Source organism: Lontra canadensis, unplaced genomic scaffold (genome assembly GCF_010015895.1).
Source record: "Lontra canadensis isolate GAN:19392208 unplaced genomic scaffold, GSC_riverotter_1.0 scaffold105, whole genome shotgun sequence".
Lineage (NCBI taxonomy): Eukaryota > Metazoa > Chordata > Mammalia > Carnivora > Mustelidae > Lontra > Lontra canadensis.
The window spans coordinates 1,162,224-1,177,557 of NW_022631099.1; positions in this window are offsets into that span (position 1 = coordinate 1,162,224).

Genomic DNA, 15,334 nt, shown 5'->3' on the forward strand with positions numbered 1-15,334 from the left:
AGAGATTTTAAACTCACTTCTGGGTTTCCAGTTCACATTACAAGCTGATTACAGCCTACCTACATGCGATCTACTCTCCATTCTTTGAATTTAGTTTCAACTCACAGCAGAAATAATATTCCCCTGTCATATTCTCGTCTTCCTTTTTAGGCATCAGCTAATGAACAGTGATTTCTTTCAAGATTCTATTACAAAACTTAGGAAGAAAATTATATTTTGCTACATCTGAACTCTCTATTGAACTTACGTTCTGAGTGATTTGAAATGCTGGTGGTTTCTACATTGCTGTTTAAGATCACAGCGTCTCTCCCCAGTTAGACATAAACTTCTTCATTATTTGAGGTTTGTTTTATTACCCGGTTTCCTTGTTGCTGTTCAACAAACATCTTTAAAAGGACTCTTCCATAATCAGGTGTTAAAACCTCTGTAATACTTGTGCTTGTTGAATTATTACTTTACTCATGTTTGCTCATTGAAATTGCTTACGCAGTTCAGCAATCCATGTATCAATCCATTGCACTGTTGTCTTAGTAAAATAAAATTTAAAAACAACAAAAATCAGCTTAAAAAAATCCATATCTGAATCTAAGAGAGAAAGCTAAGCTTTGAAGGGAGGTTATAGTGGATGCCGTGGACCATCACCCGGATCCCCCGTTTGGACTAAGACCCTTACTTGTCCCGCTGTGAGCTTATGGCTCACAGACGAGTCACTCTTTGGACATTGCCCTTGCCTGAAGACCGCAATGTGGCCCAAAGTTACACCCCTCCTGGCTGTAGCCAGTGGCCATGTAAGGACAGAGGTACAAAGGTCCAACTTCTTTGCCCCAATTCAGAACTCCGAAGGGTCTTGTCAGTCCTAAAACTCCCTGTAGGATTGGATAAACCCTCTGTTGCAACAGCACTGTAGTTCAGTCTCTCCCTTGACCCAACCCAGTTTTCCCTCACTCTTCACAGTTGTTCCCAAAAGAACACCAAAACTTGCTACATGCAAATCTCAGATATCAGATTCTACTTTTCTGGGATCCTGACCTATGTCAAAGGTATTTTAGAAGGTGTGGCTATAGACAGAGAAGAGTGTTTACCTCTTTAACAAGAGGGATATGGCAAGAGGACTCTAGCACAATAATGATGGGTAAAAAAATCATTTGTGTATTCTTTTCTCCTCTGTACTAAAGCCCATGCAAAGAGCTCATGTCTCAACACCTCTGGGACCCAGGTTCCTCTGAGAAGTTGGGGTGTGTGTTGTGATGGCTTTTACCCGCTCCCCATGTGTCAATTACCTGAGCCTAGAATATTTGTCCCCTCACTCACCATCATCCAGGATCACTGCCTCACTTCAAAGAAGACCTCACTTTTGCTTTTAAAAGCGCTGAATAGAGGAAAAGAAAATGCCCTTCTCAATGCTTTGAGTATCAGAGAATTTAGACCCAGTATTTGGCTATACACACAGTGACTATGGGCCCCAGTTTGCTTGTTACTCCGACATCCTTTATAACATTCCCTTTTGCTTCCAGACTCTACCTAGAATGGAGGGTAAGTTATGTATTGACACTAAACAAAGAGGAAGCCTCAGAGCAGTGTTCTTTCACAGTTCTGCCCACAAATCACCTTTTAAAAATAGTTCTCTGGTCAAAGAAGTATCTCAAATTTGGGATCCATGACCATGTTTGCACTGTTGTCTTTGAGACAGGCATGAGGGTTTGAGGAGACTGGGTTCCATGTGGCTTGGGTGTCTGTAGAAGGAGTATGCCCATCTCTTCTTTCAGAAAGTTCCCTCAGATGACTAACTGAAGTTTAGGTAAGCATTTCAAGAGTTCTGAAGATATTTGTACAGTAGGAAGACCAATCTCAAAGAGGCAGCTCATCAACAAATGGGAATTATCTTTTTACCCAAAGTTATCAGATGTTTGTACTTTTCCCATATCACCTTCTAGTACAGCATCTAGATATCCTCACTGCTCCCAAGATAAGCCAACGAACACATCTCCAAATTTTATTGACTTCTGAGATAAATACTTGATCGTCTCCAACTGGCCATATAATCAAGTAGTCCTAGAAAATTAGCCTTCGTTGTTTGAGACATAAAAAATGGAAGGTTGAATGTGAGCATAAACTTGGATAGCAAGGTTGACTTGGAGGAAAGAGAAGACACAAATTAACAGTATCAGGAGCTAAATAGTAGCCATCACTGCAGACCATCCAGATGTCAAAAAAATAATAAGGGACTACTATGAACAACTCTGCACACGCAGTTTGACAACTTAAAGGGACCAACTCCTCAGAAAGCATAAACTATTATAACCCACCCAATATGAAATACATATCCCTAGAATTAGTAAGGAAATTAGATTCATGATTTTTAAAATAAAAATTATAGAAATGGAGAGCAGATTAGTGGTTGTCCAAGGTTAGGGATGGAGTGGAGATGGGCTGGGTATGCCCATAAAGAGGTAGATGAGATTTTTACAACAATGAAATAGCTCTGTGTCCTGACTGCCATGGTGGTTATACTAATCTACACCTATGACACAGAATGATTCACACACATTCTACCATTGTCAGTTTCCTAGTTTTTACGTTGTGCTACACTTACTACATTAAGTTGTAACCAATGGTGGACACTGGGTGAAGGGTACAGAGAACTCCTCTGTATTGTCTTTGTAACTCCCATAAATCTATAACTCAAGGGCTTAGAGAATAGGTAGTTGGATAAGAAATAAAGACATAAGAATCTTGGAGGAATCTTGAGTCACCCACATCAGATTATTGTGTAGCATGTAGGCCCCTGGCTTGTCAAGTTGTGATGCAAACTGAACACTGTAGGGAACATTTTTGCCCTTGCAGAGTTTAAGGAAGGTGGGTTATTTATTTTCGTTAAAAAAATTATTATGGGGCGCTTGGGTGGCTCAGTCAGTTAAGCGTCTGCCTTCAGCTCAAGTCATGATCCCCTGGTCCTGGGATGGAGCCCAGAGTCAGACTCCCTGTCAGGCTCCCTGCTGAACAGGGAGCCTGCTTCTCCCTCTCCCCCTCACCCTGCTCATGCTCTCTCTCTCAAATAAATAAAGGCTTTTAAAAAATTATTATTACAACAGGTAGTGCTAAATACTATGTTACATTGGCCAAGGGATGTCAAAAAGTGAGATCACAATTTGCATAGGAGTGATGCCTTCAAAGAGGAGGTAAATTTGGGTTCTGTCATAAATGAAAAAAAGCAAGATTCAACAGAGAAATTCCCAGAAATCCATCCTAATATAAATAAACAATAGTTAACTAGAGATATGTCCATGGCAGTGTTCTACAATAGTGAAAAAAATAGAAAATCGCCTACATTGAGCGATTGTCAAATTATACCTATTCATGGGATGTACTACAAAGAAGCCATTAAAGTCAATAATTTTTATATTATCAGTTGCATATTATAATTTAATGATTTGTAGACTTTATATTAAGCTTTTAATGTACATTATAAATTTTATAAGTGTGACTTTGAAAAAACTATTCAGGTTCCTAGGAAAAATTATAAACCATGGTCTGAGATGTGGCCATGTTGATATATTTTCTTTGTAGTCCATATTTTCAACTTTTCCACTGAATAGGTATGATTTTTTTTTTCTTCAAGGCATTATTTTAATAGAAGCAGAAAAGTTGTGCAGGATTTGGGGTTGACTGAGGGATTAATTCAGTTCCTGAACCTGGAATAACTGACATGATTGTGTTATGGGAAGGAAGTTACCTTGGAAATACATCTCTTTGGACATTCCTTTAGGTACAGATAAAGTATTCAGGACTCACATTAGAACACTTAAAATTGTCAGACCAGAAAGATCACTAAATGGTTGGAGGACCCATGCAGAGGACACAAAATAATGTAAAGAAGTCATAGTGTATACAGTAGGAGCTCATTATGATCAAGGACTGACTTTCCTCTATTAAATTTAATTTCGAAACAATAGATTGGTTGGTGCCAAAATATTTTTCAGAACCCAGTAAGTCCTACCCTTTGGAGCCCTTCCACCTTTCATAGAGCACATGTCCAAATGTTCAATGTCAAAGACACAAAGAAGAATTTTACATTGATAAAATTAGTCTTATTCAGAATCTGCATTAACTTTTATGCACCAATACTCTATGCTTTAAACCAAGTAAAAATTTCAAAGAAACAAAAAGAAAACCACAGGGAATTTTACATCTTTATCTCAGAGAACAGTTCACATAGGCAAATTGAATAAAGAAGAAGAGTGTCATAATTAAACTTGATCTAAATGTTACATAGGTACTTATTTAAAATACCCTTCACTTGGGGTGCCTGGGTGACTCAGTTGGTTAAACGACTGCCTTCGGCTCAGGTCATGATCCTGGAGTCCCGGGATCAAGTCCGACACTGGGCTCCCTGCTTTGCAGGGAGTCTGCTTCTCCCTCTGACCCTCCCCCTCTCATGCTCTCTCTCATCCTCTCTCTCTCTCTCTCTAATAAATAAATAAAAATCTTTAAAAAATAAAATAAAATACCATTCACTTGGGACACCTGGGTGGCTCAGTTGTTAAGCGTCTGCCTTCGGCTCAGGTCATGATTTCAGGGTTCTGGGATCCAGCCCCATATCAGGCTCCCTGCTCAGCGGGAAGCCTGCTTCTCTCTCTCCCACTCCCCCAGCTTGTTGTTCCCCTCTCTCGATGTGTCTCTCTCTGTCAAATAAATAAATATTTTTTAAAAAATATCATTCACTTAGTATCAAAAGCATTTACTACAGGAATAAATCTAGTGAAAGACATATTAGGTCTCAATGCTGAAAACAACAAATAATATTGAGAGAAATTTTTAAAGGTCTGAATAAAAGGAAGAATGTACCATGCCCTTAGACATGACGACCCCATATTATAAAGATGACCCCCAAGTGATCTGTAGGCTTAATGCATTCTCAGTCAAAATTCCAGCAGGTTTTACTGTTGAACATGTCAAGTTGATTCTAAAATGTACATGAAAATGCAAAGGTCCGGGGTGCCTGGGTGGCTCAGTGGGTTAAAGCCTTTGCCTTCGGCTCAGGTCATGATCCCAGGGTCCTGGGATCGAGCCCCAAGTCGGGCTCTCTACTCTGCAGGGAGCCTGCTTCCTCCCCTCTCTCTCTGCCTGCCTCTCTGCCTATTTGTGATTTCTCTCTGTCAAATAAATAAAATCTTAGAAAAAAAAAAGCAAAGGTCCAATAATAGCCATGATCAAATTGAAGAAAAATGACAAAGTTGCAGGATTACCTAACCCTCCCCCTTTTTCTATCAAAAGCCCTTGTCAAGAAGAACTCCCCGATTTGGCTTGCTGATCTCCTTCCGTTTTTCCTTTGTGACTAGTCTAGGAGTCAACATTTCTGAGAAGTTGTTTTAATAGCACTAAGGAAGAGAAACAAAGGGCACCCGGCTGGTTCAGTCAGTAGAACGCATAACTCTTGATCTCGGGGTTGTGAGTTCGAGTCCTGCATTGGGTACAGAGAGTACTTAAAAATCAAGTCTTTTAAAAAAAGAGAAAGAAAGGGCCCCTGAGTGGTTGGTTAAAAGTCTGCCTTCAGCTCAGGTCATGATCCCAGGGTCCTGGGGTGAGCTCCTCTCAGCAGGGAGTCTGCTTCTCCCTCTCCCTCTGCTCCTCTCCTGCTTATGCTTTCTCTCTCGCTCCCTCTCTCTCTCTGTCTCAAATAAGTAAATAAAATCTTTTTTTTTTTTTAAGAGAAAGAGAGAAACAAGTGTCATCAATCCTGCTACTTCCAGCTGGGTTAGACAAGAGAAATACGCCTCTATATGCACATTGTAATGACAGAGACAGCTAGATATGGCATCTCTGGGACATGATTAGTGGATCACGTACTGATTTCTGTGTGCCTGTGTTCTATGGTTCCGAGGGTCACTACGGCATTCATAGCATATGCGAATCTGTATTTTGTAATGAATGGAGTATGTTTGAGTCCACCTAGGTCAAGTGTCCTGTGTGTTGTGACTACATTTGCCTTCTCTACTGAGTGGGGATCTCAGTCCTTTCTTTAAAGACGTAGATTATGTGGAAGAACACTGCTGTGTAAGGGTATGTGCATAGATGTTTGACCTTCACAAGCTCAGTAATGGTAAATAAGCCACCAGAAATGGCTCCCACGTAATACTTCACCCCCATCAATTACCAATTACTTTGCATTTGTCCCCAGACAAATCCATTCCCTTCTGTCCTTTTCCGGATGCAGTCCTAGTCCACGTCCCTCCCTATCAGAGCACCCCAGGAAGGGAGAGCCCGCAGTCCCTCACGATGACCCTCTTCCTCCACCGTCTTCTGCTCTGGGTGGTGGGCGAAGGATCCCCAGTGTCCCAGCCTCCCACCCGCCCCCCGCCTGTCTTTCAACAGGAAGCCTATCTGGTGCGAATCCTGGGTCATTCTGATTGTTAGAAGTATTACTCTGCTTTTCTTTAAAAAAAAAAAAAGAAAGAAAGAAAAGTCCTGCCTGGTCTCCTAATTATTTTCCTTTCAGATGAACTCTTAGAGATGTCTGTCAAGTAAAACATCAAAGCCAAAAATAAACTAATTAATCAGATTTTGGTTGGGATTTTGTTAAACCAAAACATGATTCCCAAAGGTGTGCAGCGTTCTTCATGCGGCTCCTTTGTGTGTGGTTTTTCTTTCCCTCTTTACTTTTTTTCTTTTTTTTTCTTCTTTCCAAGGCAGTTTGTGGGAAAATGTGGTCGTAGGATTGGCCCCCATGGCTTGGAGGCAAAGCTTTGAGATGGCCCCATTCATGGCAGCGAGGACCCTAAATTCTTTATTTCTTAGCCTGCCCTAAAGCCCCCGCAGGTCTGCCAAGGGTACCTCAGCCAGAGACCTGCTTCCCAGGGCTAGAGGACGCTGGGGGAGGCCCCATTTGCCTCTGTTCTTTTCCCAGTCAGTGTACTCCTGTATGCTAGTTATGAGCATGGAAAAATGCACAAGAACTCTCTTTCCTGACGTGGGTGTGGTTCCCTGGCTTTCCTATCACAGTCATTTGGGAAGCCACACACTTGTACACACTTCTCCAGAAGTGTTTTATATTTCCCAGATTTAAAAAATAAGGGAAAAACGAATTGCCACACTCGATTCCATAAAAGCAGAACACCTGACGGTGAGGCACTTGAGGGCAGCTGGAAAGATCATGGACTTGTTGCTTCAATTTCCCTGATAAGTGAGATCCACAGCGCTCGGGTGGCTCGCGGAACTGAACATGGCCAGCTTCAGACCCCAGATCTGCCACTGCGATGCTCCGCTGACCTTGAGCAAATTACTAAATCTGTGTGATTCTGTTTCCTCTTTTGAAAAATGTAGGTGCTGTTAGGAGTATTGAATGAGATAAGGAGGGAAAAGCTGTAGCACCTTGCTACTCAAAACATGATGGGGGCCCAGCAGTGCGGGCATCACGGGGGACCGCTAGGAATGCCGAATCTGGCGCCCCACCCCACATCGGCTGAATAATTTTAACAAGGTTCCCAGGTGATTCTGCGCACTTTGCCTCGCACCTAACGGGCACGCAGGCATCCGTCCAATTGGTGGTGTTCTTACAAGCCTCTTTACTTAGTTCTTTTTTTTTTTTCTCATTTTTAAAAATTTAAATTCAATTAATTAACATATGATGTATTATTAGCTGCAGTCTTTTATAATACCCAGTGCTGGCTACATCACATGCCCTCCTTAATGTCCATCACCCGGTTATTCCAACCCTCCACCCCTCTCCCCTCCAGCAATCCTCAGTTTGTTTCCTAGGATTAAGAGTCTCTTAGGGTTTGTCTCCCTCTCTGATTTCATCTGGTTTACTTAGGTTCTTAAATATGTCCACCTTTGCGATCATGAGGTTGGGGTTTAAATCCTCATTCTTGAAAAAACGATTTTATTTCTCTATTTGAGAGTGAGAGAGAGAGCACAAGGGGGGAAGGGTTAGCTGGAGAAGCAGAAGGAGAGCCCAATGTGGGGCTCGATCCTGAGACTCCAGGGTCATGACCTGAGCCAAAGGCAGACACTTAACCGACTGAGCCACCCAGGTGCCCCATAACATATTCATGTTAATAAGTAAAGTAAGGTTCATACAGGTAAAGTAGAGGTCATAGAGCTACTGGATGGAGTTGCTTTGGGGTCCAAATAGATATTTAACTCTAAATTTCATTATCTTTTCAATACATATTTATCCCTGAAATTGAAAATGTATGCACCATCTTGTCCTTAATATCAAAAGGATGTAAAAAATATCTTTGGGGTGCCTGCCTGGCTCAGCTGGTAGAACCTTCGACTTGGGATCTCAGGGTTGTAAGTTCGAGCCCCATGCAGGGTGTAGGGATTACTTAAAGCTGAAATATTTAAAATAAATAATTAATTAATTAGTTAATTAAAATATCCTTGATCACATGGATTCCCCATGCCAAATAATTATGGACAAAATATTGAATTAATCTTACTACTGTGGCGATTGCATTTCAGAAAGTCAGTAAGGATTGTGAGCCTCCCCTAACCTTTCTAGTCTGGCTGTGTCCTCAGCAGCCCAATTTAGAGTTTATAGCTCAGTCTGAGGTTCTAGATCAAGTTCATTTAACCCCCATGTCCAAGCTCCAGAGGAACAGGAGCTCAAGAGAAGGAATAAGGGGATTATTCTAGGAGAATCTGAGAGCACCCTCCCTAACCTGAGACTTCTTAAGGACAGAGGGAAAGATTCCCTGTGGAGGGGGATAGGTCCTAGACAGCTGGGCTTGAAGCAATTCCTGATTCTCCTGCTTATATTGAGCAAAATTAGGATAATATCACCACATCCATGAGCCATCGAGTCCAGTGTGACAGTGGAAGCTGTGGGCAAATTTTGAGAGGGGAGCGGTAAGCCAGGGCAAAAGAGACTGGTAAGGAACAGGGTCTTAGGGGGAAACAAACATTATTGTAGGGTGTTTGAGGGGTTGGCCTTAGAATAAGACCTCACTAACCCCAGCAAACGAAATGTGTCTTCACTTTTCCCTACATTATACACCAATTCTATTTTCTGCTTCCTCTTTCCAGAATCAGGGCTGGTCTTATACCATAGGTGTTACCATACCTGATTGATTTTTTTCCCCCCTCAATCCTGGACAAGGTGAAGAAAAGCTTTTCCTCTTAGCTAAAGAACCACTGAGAGGTAATACTAGGGTGAATTTTGTAAGATACCTAAAATCTTGCTCCTTGTTTAGAATAGCAATAAAATTAGGGTAGAATGAGTAACTTGTCTAGGATCACATATATCGTGACTGACAGAATTAAGACTAGAAATTGAGAGAAACTTCCTGCCACTGTTTTTAGATGAATTTCTAGAAAGATATCAATTACCAAAACTGACGACAGAAGAAATGAAAAATCTATTTAACTGTTTAAAATTCTTTAACTATTTAATTTTCTTTTTTTAAAGATTTTATTTATTTACTTATTTATTTGACTGAGATTACAAGTAGGCAGAGATGCAGGCGGGGCGGGGTCTGGGGGGTGGGAAGAAGGCTCCCTGCTGAGCGGAGAGCCCGATGATGCAGGGGCTTGATCCCAGGACCCTGAGATCATGACCCGAGCCGAAAGCAGAGGCTCAACCTCTAAATAGCTATTTAATTTTCTTTTTAACTACTTAAAATTCTTTTTAAAAATGATTCAATAATTCAAATTTTAAGGTCCCAGGTATTATCACTGATTAATTGTACCAAATACATTAGGAAGCAGTAACCCAATCTTACAGAATTGTTCTTGAGACTAGAAAAATGGAAATACTCCTCAATTTATTTTATTGGCCAACATACTCTTTTTTTTTCACAAAACATTAAAAAATTTTTTTTTAATTTAGTCAGTAGACTTTCTTCAATAGAGTAGTTCAGTCTACTTACATTTGTTAAAATTAGTACACCCATTCTCCCTTTATTGTTGGGTATATTTAACCTGTATTTTTGTTGTAGATTTTTATTTTGTTTTTAATCAAGAATGGATATGGGATTTTATTAAATGCTTGCAGAGCATCTATTAAAATAGCTCTAGTTTTTCATACTTTAGTCTTTAGTATGATAAAATAACTTTTTGTGTGTTAGATTATTTCTGTATTCCTGGGATAAATCCAACTTTGTCATAAAATACTGTTTTAAAAAGGGAAGTGGAGATATAAAAAAGAGGTCGTTGATTGGGAAGTTAAAAAAAAGACTTCAAATTTTTTTCCTTTTTTTCTCCATTGCATGATTGAAAATTTATAACAAACACAAAAGTATAAAAAATAGTATGAAAACCCAGGTACCCATTTAGCAGTTAAAACAGTTGTCAACTATTGGCCAACGTAATCTGCATCTCAAAACCAAACAAGGATATTATAAGAATGAATCATTAAAAGTCGATCTCATGGGGCACCCTGGTGGCTCAGTCTGTTAAGCATCTGCCTCTGGCTCAGGTCCTGATTCCAGGATTCTGGAATCGAGCCCACATCAGGCTTTCTGCTCAGTGGGGAGCCTGCTTCTCCCTCTTCCTCTGCCTACCACTCTCCCTACTTGTTTTCTCTCTCTGTGTCAAATAAATAAATAAAATCTTTAAAAAAAAGATCTTTAAATAAATAAAGTCGATCTCATTCATGAAGTAGCATTCTAAACAAAATATTAGCAAATAAAATCGGGCAATATTTTTTCCAGTTTTATTGAGACATAAGTGACTTATAGTACTGTATAAGTTTAAGATGTACATCATAGTGATTGACTTTTTTTTAAGATTTTTAAAAAGATTTTATTTATTTATTTGACAGAGATAGCACACAGTGAGAGAGGGAACACAAACAAGGTGAGTGGGAGAGGGAGAAGTAGGCTTCCTGCTGAGCAGGGAGCGGGACGCTGGGCTTGATCCCAGGATCCTGGGATCATGACCAGAACGGAGGGCAGACACTTAACCAACTGAGTCACCCAGGCGCCCCAAAGATTTTTTTGTTTTTTTAAGTAATCTCTACACCCGACTGAGCTGGCCAGGCACCTCTGACTTGACTTTCATATTTTATGAAATGGTTACCACAATGAGTTTGGTTAACATCCATGATCTCACATAGATCAAAAAAAAAAAAAAAAGAAAGAAAAGGGCAATATTTTTAAAAGATGAGAGTTCATGACCAAGTTGGATTTAGTCCAGGAATACAGTATTTGTTTAATTCTAAAAATTAACCAGTGAAACAAAAATGTGTTAGCAACATAAAGGTCATATCAATAATATAGAAAGTGCATTTGTTAAAATTCAAGTCCAATCATAACTTTTAAAATTCATTATTTTAAAGATCCTTAGCAAGCTGGGAATAGAAGGAAATTTCCTAAATATGAAAGACAACGGACATTTATAAGACACCAACAGCGAATATAACTAATGTCTCATATTAGGTACAAATTTCAATATAATACAGGCCTGTTGGAGTTTCCAAAATTGTAAGGAACCACACACATTATAAGCAGCAAAGAGCGCTAATTGCGAGCTCTGTTCCTGTGACCGAGATATGGCTATGTCATTTTAGCAGATAAACTAAAATTCACCCATTGAACAATCAAGCTCAGGATTGTTAATGTCCTTGAATGAGCACATTGTTACTAATGCTGCAGAATATTTTGAATGATTTTGTTACTTTGGTAGTTATTTTAGCATACGCTGTTATTAAAATTTAAAATATTTTAATTACTACACCATTCTCATCCAAATATTCATTAAATGGTAGTGCTCTTAGGGGGCTTAAAAATTCATGAAGACCAATTACTTTGAAGTGGAAATTAGATGTTATAATATACTACACAGACACTTTAAACAAACACCAAATGCCCTGTGCAGTTAATTCAGCCGAGAACGCTCAATACAACATCAGAGTTAAGGCCAAGGAAATAAAACAGGAAGCATTAAAGCAGATACATTCCACAGTGGGAGTGGATTTATGTTCCCTGGGAATGCATTCTTCCTCTCTGCATCTCCTCCTGTGGGGATACGAGTTCTGAATAATGCAGGTTTTGAATTTTTCCAGGTCTTACAAGCAAAATCCTTGCATAGACCGCTCCACTATGTTACATATGAAAGTAAAGTAATTTTTAATTTTTAAGTTCAGTTTTATCCCTGGATTTGGTTTTTACATTTGTTTTTATACCCTTAGAAGACATTTGTGATTTTTAGTAAAAAAAAAAAAAAAAAAAAAATCAATACCTTATCTTTTTGTGTAAAAAGTATTTTATTTTTAAAAATATTGTAATAAATAAAATAGGGGCACTTGGGTGGCTCAGTGGGTTAAAGCCTCTGCCTTCAGCTTGGGTCATGATCCCAGGGTCCTGGGATAGAGCCCCTCATCACATAGGGCTGTATGCTCAGCGGGGAGCCTGCTTCCTCCTCTCTCTCTGCCTGCCTCTCTGCCTACTTGTGATCTGTCTGTCAAATACATAAATAAACAAAATCTTTACTAAATAAATAAATAAATAAAATATTGTAAACTCTCCCCATGTCAGTCAATATATCTCTGCATTATAATCTTCTGTGGTTACTGATATATTCCCCACCTTATGGATGCCTACAAGCTCTTTTTTTTTTTTTTCTGGTTTTCTAAGATTTAGATTTTTGACAATGTGGTGCCCTTAACATAAATTGTAAGAAATGTACTTCTACATGTATCTTCAGACAATTATTTCATTAGGTTGTTTTCTAACAATAGAATTGCTACATTAAAAAAAAAAAAGAATTGCTATCTTTAAGTAAGTACATGCTCCTTTAAATCTTGGTGCGGAGTGGCCTCCAAATGGTTTTATAAATTACATTCCAAATAGAAATTTATGAGAATGAACATTTTCTCAAACTTATGCCCATGCTGGTTATCATTTTTGTTTATAATCTTTGCCAGTTGTAAAGGCCAAAAAATGTATTTAAACATTTGCATTTTTTATTTGTAGTTTAATAGCTGTTTCCACATATTTATTCCCCATTTGCATTTTCCCTTTTATTACTTTCCCCCTCCTATCCATCGATCATTTTTATGGTAGTGTGATCTTCTTATAAATGTGTAAGAGATAAGTAAATGAAGTCAATAAACCATTTGTTTCATATAGTTAACAAATATATTGTCCAAGTATGTGTTTACTTGATTTTTTTTTTCTGAAAGTAAGGTTTTAAATTTTTCTAGAGCAAAATTCAGCAGTCATTTCTTTTATGGTTTGACAGCTTGCCATCCCTGCCCAGAGTTTAAATGAGAAAATTCTCTTATATTTTCTCTAGGTACTTGGTGGCTTACTGTTCAAATGTTAAATCAAGAGTCAGTATGAAATTTATGCGTTATAATATGTCTGTGCTGGAGACATAAGCTTGCCCTCTCTTCCCACAGCCCCTAGATTCTGAACATGATTTCTTGACTGCCTCATTTCTCTCCTCCCACAGTGCCCTACTTGGAAATCCCACCTTTATCGTGCTCTAAATTTTTATGAGCTCTTGGGTACCTGTTCTTTGAAGGAGCAGACAACGTTTTGAATACTCCAGTTTTTTTAAGTACTGGCTTTTTTGCTAGGGTTTGTTTGTCTTTTCCAGATGAAATTTAGATGTGTTCTGTTAAGTAAAATAAAGCAAAAGGAAGGAAGGAAGGAGGGAGGGAGGGAAGAAAGAAATCACGTCACTCAAGTTATTGAGATTTTAATTGGATTTTTTTTTTAAATGTTGAGTTTTCCCATCTAGGACAACAATATGTCTTTAAAATGCAGCGTGTGGGGGCGCCTGGGTGGCTCAGTGGGTTAAAGCCTCTGCCTTCGGCTCAGGTCATGATCCCAGGGTCCTGGGATCGAGCCCCACATCAGACTCTCTGCTCAGCGGGGAGACTGCTTCCTCCTCTCTCTACCTGCCTCTCTGCCTACTTGTCATCTCTGTCTGTCAAATAAATAAATAAAATCTTTAAAAAAAAATGCAGCATGTGTGGGGTGCCTGGGTGGCTCAGTGGGTTAAGCCTCTGCCTTCAGCTCGGGTCATGATCTCAGAGTCCTGGGGTCGAGCCCCGCTTCAAGCCCTGCATCAAACCCAGCATCAGGCTCTCTGATCAGCAGGGAGCCTGCTTCCCCTTCTCTCTCTCTGACTGTCTCTCTGCCTACTTGTATAATTAAGTAATTAATTAATTAATTAAAAAATAAATAAATAAATAAAATGCAGTGTGTGTCACGTCTTTTTTTTTTTTTTAAGATTTTGTTTATTTATTTGACAGAGATCACAAGTAGGCAGAGAGACAGGCAGAGAGAGAGAGGAGGAAACAGGCTCCCTACTAAGCAGAGAGCCCGATGGGGGCTTGATCCCAGGACCCTGGGATCATGACCTGAACCGAAGGCAGAGGCTTTAACCCGCTGAGCCACCCAGGCACCCCTGTGTCACGTCTTTAATGTCACACAGTAGAGTGTAATAGTTTCTTTTGTGTAATTCTGCCAGATTCTTGTGTTTTTATTTTTTTATTTGAGTACAGTTGACACACAGTGTTGTATTGGTTTCAGGTGTACAGCATAGTGATTCCACAGGTTGGTACATTATGCTGTGCTTACCACAGTGTAGCTAAATTCTTGTTAACCTAGTCCTAGACACTCAATGATACTGTCAATGGAACTCACTTTCTGTTACTCTCATTCTTATGTGGCACAAGAGAAACAATTGATATAAGAGTATATTGAGGGGCGCCTGGGTGGCCCAGTGGGTTAAGCTACTCCCTTTGGCTCGGGTTATGATCTCGGGGTCCTGGGATCGAGCCACGTGTTGGGCTCTCTGCTCAGCGGGGAGCCTGCTTCCCCCCCCACCCCCCACTGCCTGTCTCTCTGTCTATTTGTGATCTTTGTCAAATAAATAAAATCTTTAAAAAAAATTTTATCCATCTGCACATCAATCTTAATCATGGGATCAAAGGTAATAGTACCAAAAATGGGACAAACTAACATCACACATATGAAACTGATCTGATGTGACTGACTGAGAAGAATATAACATTCCTTATGTAGAATTTCTGCCAAGAAATATGATAGCCTGAATCTGTGAGGAAACAAACAAACCCAAATGAAGGAACATTCTTCAGAAGAATTGCTCTGTCCTCTTCAGAACAGCCACTGCCGTGAAAGTCAGACATAAAGGCTAAGGAGTGAGGTTAAAGGACTCTAAATGGTGTGACAGCTGGGTCTAATGAATGATTCTGAATCGGATCCTGGATCAGGAGGGGGGAAAAAATGTTATAGAGGCTACTATTGAGACAATGGGTGAAATTTGAATATATGGTTTACATATTAGATAATATTTCAGTGTTGGATTTCTTGGATTTGATCATTGTGTAGTAGTTACATAAAAGAATGCCCTTGTTCTT